Source organism: Lepus europaeus, chromosome 6 (genome assembly GCF_033115175.1).
Source record: "Lepus europaeus isolate LE1 chromosome 6, mLepTim1.pri, whole genome shotgun sequence".
Classification (NCBI taxonomy): domain Eukaryota; kingdom Metazoa; phylum Chordata; class Mammalia; order Lagomorpha; family Leporidae; genus Lepus; species Lepus europaeus.
This window is the reverse complement of record NC_084832.1, coordinates 9,610,171-9,615,879: the sequence shown is the minus strand read 5'-3', so window position 1 is coordinate 9,615,879 and position 5,709 is coordinate 9,610,171. Positions and strand designations below refer to the sequence as shown.

General features: G+C 38.7%; 1 pseudogene; it reads left to right on the top strand.

Moving 5' to 3' along the window:
* Positions 1-511: 511 nt before the first annotated feature.
* Positions 512-4,659, top strand: LOC133762586 (GTP-binding nuclear protein Ran-like; annotated as a pseudogene).
* Positions 4,660-5,709: the final 1,050 nt, after the last annotated feature.

The window sequence follows — 5,709 nt, the reverse complement described above, 5'->3', positions numbered from 1 at the left end:
CAAGGGTTGGGAAGATGTTGGTCAAAGAATACAAAATTTCAGGAAGATAAAGAGAAAAATTTCAAGTAATCATTTATTATTATTATTATTTTTGCATGTCTTCATTGTTTGATTAATGGACTGGCTGGGAGGGGCAGGCACTCAGCTTTGGTTAGTCAGAAACTCCCATTAACTGTGTACAAAATATGAATGTTACAAAAATCACATAGAAGGCACTGCCAGGAATGCAACAAGTTATTGTATTCTTAAATTATCTTGAGAATAGATTTTAAGTGCTCTCAAGCATGTTCACATGCATACACACACACACACAATGTGAAGCAATGCATATGTCAATGAGCTCACTTTAGCCATCTTCAAATGTATATAAAATTCAAAACACTGTGCTGTACACAATAAACATGTATGGTTTTTGTCAAAATAAATAAATAAGTAAAACTTTAAAAAAATACAATGAAATGACCTAAAAGAGTATGACAGGAAAACACTCACATGCATCCTCAGGTCAGTCATGGTCTGTACTACCATCAGCATGTTCTTTCCACCTATGTCATTTCTCCTGGCCACCATGGAACTTGGTCATGTGCACACTCTGTGTAGAAATACTAGATGGGCTAATGTAATACAGAAAATGTCTCAGAACTTATAAAATGACTGGAACCAATAGAGAGTATTTGATAACAGCAGAAATGTGTTTAAAAAAATAGAAATAAGGAGAGCAGCAAGATGGCAGAATAGGAAGGGAGCACGCTGATAGTTCGGGAAGAGACAGTTTAATAAAAGTGGAGATACTGCAGGTTCAAGGAAGAGTAGGGGAAGAAACAGCAGAGAAAACTCTTCCGGAACTAGTGATTCACAGTGGACCTGCATGGACAGCGTGGGAGCCCATGGTTCAGGACACCAGTGGCTGAATCAACACCTCCCGTTTTCAAAAACAAATGCTTGAGCTAAAGAATTCCTTACTGGACAGGATAGAAAATCTCCTTCAAGAAAATGAAATCTTAAGGAGGAATCAAAATGAAATGCAGAAACTAGTAGAACAGGAAAGTGTGATAGTGAAGAGAAATCAAAATGAAATGAAGAACTCAATAGATCAAATGACAAACACATTAGAGAGCCTTAAAAACAGAGTCAGTGAAGCAGAAGAGAGAATATCGGACTTAGAAGACAGAGCACAGGAAAGTATACAGTCAAACCACAGAAAAGAAGAGGAAATTAGAAATCTAAAAAATATTGTTGGGAATCTACGGGATACTATTAAAAAACCGAACATTTGGGTTCTAGGAGTTCCTGAAGGCATGGAGAGAGAGAAAGGATTAGAAGGCCTTTTTAGTGAGATACTTGCAGAGAACTTTCCGGGTTTGGAGAAGTACAGAGGCATCCTAGTACAGGAAGCTCATAGAACCCCTAATAAACATGACCAAAAGAGATCCTCACCACGACACGTTGTAATTAAACTCACCACAGTGAAACACAAAGAAAAGATTCTCAAATGTGCAAGAGAGAAACGTCAGATTACTCTCAGAGGATCTCCAATTAGACTCACAGCAGACTTCTCATCAGAAACCCTACAAGCTAGAAGGGAATGGCAAGACATAGCCCAGGTACTAAGAGAGAAAAACTGCCAGCCCAGAATATTATATCCTGCAAAGCTCTCATTTGTGAATTAAGGTGATATAAAGACCTTTCATAGCAAACAGAAATTGAAAGAATTTGTCGCCACTTGTCCAGCCCTGCAAAAGATGCTTAAAGATGTGTTACACACAGAAACACAGAAACACGGCCATCAATATGAAAGAAGGTAAAGGAAGGAAACCTCACAGCAAAATATCACAGGAAACTCAAAGCATATATTAGAAAATATCTTTGGCAAATGGCAGGGCAAAGTTACTCCTTCTCAATAGTCACATTGAATGTTAATGGCCTGAACTGTCCAGTTAAAAGACACCGAGTGGCTGATTAGGTTAAGGAACAAAACCCATCTTTTTGCTGCTTACAAGAAACACATCTTTCCAACAAAATGCACACAGACTGAAAGTGAAAGGCTGGAAAAGATATACCATACCACTTTGTGTTTCTGTGTGGGTGCAAACTATGAAATCTTTGCTTAATATATACTAAATCAATCCTTTGTATATAAAGAGAATTGAAAATGAACCTTGATGTGAATGGAATGGGAGAGGGATCTGGAGATAGGATGGGGGTGAGTGGGAGGTAAGTTATGGGGGGGAAAACCATTGTAATCCATAAACTGTACTTTGGAAATTTATATTTACTAAATAAAAAAATTTAAAAAAAAGAAAAATAGAAATAAAATAATTTGTTCTCATCTTGGAGAAAGGAAATGTAAGAGTCGATCATCTCAAAGCATCTGCTGACAAAACGACCCAAAGAGAGCTGAATAAAACAGTCTTAATTAAGACTCATCAAAGACTTCCAAATTTACATTAAATAAAGTGATTTGGGAGACTGCATATATTAGAAGAAAAAAATTTAAAAACATTTTGCTATGAATTGAGATTAAAAATTCCAAGTGATTAATCAAATCACTTTGACTATGATCAATTCACATTATTTTCATTGAGTCAAACCAGTGTCTAATGCAATTTATTACAGAGAATAGTTAGAAGGCAGCAGAAAGTATTTTATTGACCTAACCAGATGTGTTTAGCTTATTTCTTGAAAATGTATAGTAAACCAAAAATTTCTTCTAATTTTTAGGTACTGAAAATTAGAGTAATGATTAATTAGATTGGGACTTTGTCTCTGTAGTAAAAGATTATCTTGAAAATAGGTGGAAATAATGAAGTTTCTATTTTAAGAAATATTCTCCCCCAAAGCAATCTTACTTTACTGGGAATAGATAAGCAAATTTTGATATTATTCCCTTCAGATTTCTAAAGAGGAGTGAACTCATGAAAATAAAGAAGTTTCAGTTTAAGCTATCAACTAAGGAAGAGATGAGACTAACATGCTTGAGATGAAATCCAAGCCCATCAGTTGCATCATGGGCTTTATTTTACCAAAGTGATCAGCATGATTTATTCCCTATGTCTTATTAAGAGACTGAAGCTAATTGAGTCTGTTATATACATTTGAAAACTTGAGGTCCATGATTCAGCATGACGGCCATGTAGCAGATCCTTTGCTTACTTTTATGTTTTAGCTTCCTGTGAAATAAAAGATGATATACAATGACAATAAGTTGGTTTGTCTTTCTAAAGAGATAAAAGCAGATCATATTATGCAATAATAAACAGACATGAATTCATGAATAACTGGTTAATTCGCACTGTGTGAAAAATTGAGTGGAAAACATTGCAATACCTCACTCCTTTAAAAGTCAAATGACAGGGACCTTTTTCAAATCTTAAAAAAATAAATAAAAAACCCAAATCCTGTGAGTCTATCAACTTGTCTTTACATATTGTCTATACAATGAGACCATATACCAAAGTTTTTCTTAGTAGGTATTTCAAATGTTACCTGCAGGATTTGCTTTCCAAATTTGTAAACGTATTAAAAAATGTTCTAAACAATCAGTTATTTATATCTCAATATAATTCTTTGTAATTGACTATACAGAGAAAAGAAAATAAAAATAAATAAACTCGATTGAAAATAGAGTTTAAAAATTTACAGTAGATAGTCACTAATCTTAAAGATGGCTCATGGAGACGCTTCTGGAAGAAAACGCGATGGCCGTGCAGGGGAAGCACCCAGTGCAGGTCATCTGGATCTGGTCAGCCACGCTGGGACCGGCAAACTACATTCTTTTTTTTTTTTTTTTTTTTTTTTTTGGACAGGCAGAGTGGATAGTGAGAGAGAGACAGAGAGAAAGGTCTTCCTTTGTCGTTGGTTCACCCTCCAATGGCCGCTGCGGCCGGTGCATCGTGCTGATCCGAAGCCAGGAGCCAGGTGCTTCTCCTGGTCTCCTATGCGGGTGCAGGGCCCAAGCACTTGGGCCATCCTCCACTGCCTTCCCGGGCCATAGCAGAGGGCTGGACTGGAAGAGTGGCAACCAGGACAGAATCCGGCGCCCCAACCGGTACTAGAACCCAGTGTGCCGGCGCCGCAGGTGGAGGATTAGCCTGTTAAGCCACCGGCGCCGGCCCAAGCTACATTCTTGAAGCTGCACCTGACTGGCGAGTTCGAGAAGTATGTAGCCACGCTGGGCGTTGACGCCCACCCGCTCGTGTTCCACACCAACCAGGGCCCCATCAGGGTCTGGGACCCGGCCTGCGGGATGGCTACTACATCCAGGCCCAGTGTGCCATCGCATTGTTTGATGTGACATCCAGAGTTACCTACAGGAGCGTGGCTAACTGGTGTGCGTGTGTGAAACATCCCCATCGTGCAGGGTGCCACAAAGTGGATATTAAGGACAGGAAAGGTAAGGGCAAAGTCCATCTTCTGTACTATGATACGTCTGCCAAAAGTAGCTACAACTCTGAAAAGCCCTTCCTCTGGCTGGCTGGAAAGCTCACTGGAGACCCAGCTTGGGGTTTGTTGCCTTGCCCGCTATAGCCCCACCAGAGGTGGCCATGGACCCAAGAGGTGACTCAGACAACTGCTCTCCCAGATAAGGATGAGGATCTGGGAGTGAGTGAAGCTGGGGCTTATAGGCCACTGTGCTGTGATGTCGGTGGTGCTGCCTGAGTGCCACTGTTGCTAGCTTGCTAAGCGGACCAGAGCTTCATCTCTGGAGTGAATATGGCAGTCATGTTTTTGGACCTCTGCACATTTAGCTGTTTTAGATTGCAGCTGTTTTCTCTCAAGTTTCAAATACAAGGCTGCCAACAGTCACAGCACAGTATTCGGTGGTGGAATCTTGTTTGTTACTGTCATTCCCATTCCTTTGTGTTGAGAATCAAAATGAAGTTGGATTTCAAATATCTAAGCAAGCAAACTCATCCCTTGTTTATAAACATTTTAAAATCACTGGAATTGGAAAGCTGATGCCATGTAATGTCTAAATTAGGTTTGCTGTTACTACTGGTTAATTGGAAATCTATAATTTCTCCTTATGTCTACTTTGTGTGTTTGAGTCATGTCACGAACTAGGTATGACAGACGATGAGTTGAGAGGTATAAGTGTTACTACAGTTCATTTTGGCCAGGTGGTGTCCCTTGGGGAAGACCTGTCAGAATAAGTGATGCATGATTTGCACATACGAATAGCTAGTTTAAGGGTATAGTTGCTTTTATGGCAAAGTTAACCATTTTTTAATGTAGATCTTCAAATTTGGACAGTGTGGTTGAAAATGGCAGCTTGAGGGAGTTCCCATCTATTAAAAATGAAAATAAAAAAATGGTTCAGATGCACTGGCTCCCTTAAATTTAGACAGTAATTGTAGTAACACTATTAGAACAACGGAGTCATTTATAACTGGAGTCACAGAGATCTTCTAGTTCAACCCCTCATTCTAGTTAAGTTAAATAAAAGGTAATGTTAACATTAGTGTTCTTCATTTGTATTGATAACTGCTTATGACCCAAATTTTGAGAAACTGAGAAAAGAATAAAGAAGAAAATTCTCAGAATCTCAGCACTTCATGATGCCAAATTTTTTCTTATCTCATTCTCTTTTTCCCTCTACTCCAATTCACTTCTACTTTTCCAAATTATTCTCCAGAAAATTAACACTTCCACTGTCAGTGAATCAACTTATCATGACTTTGCAAATATAACACTGATGATGTTGACAAA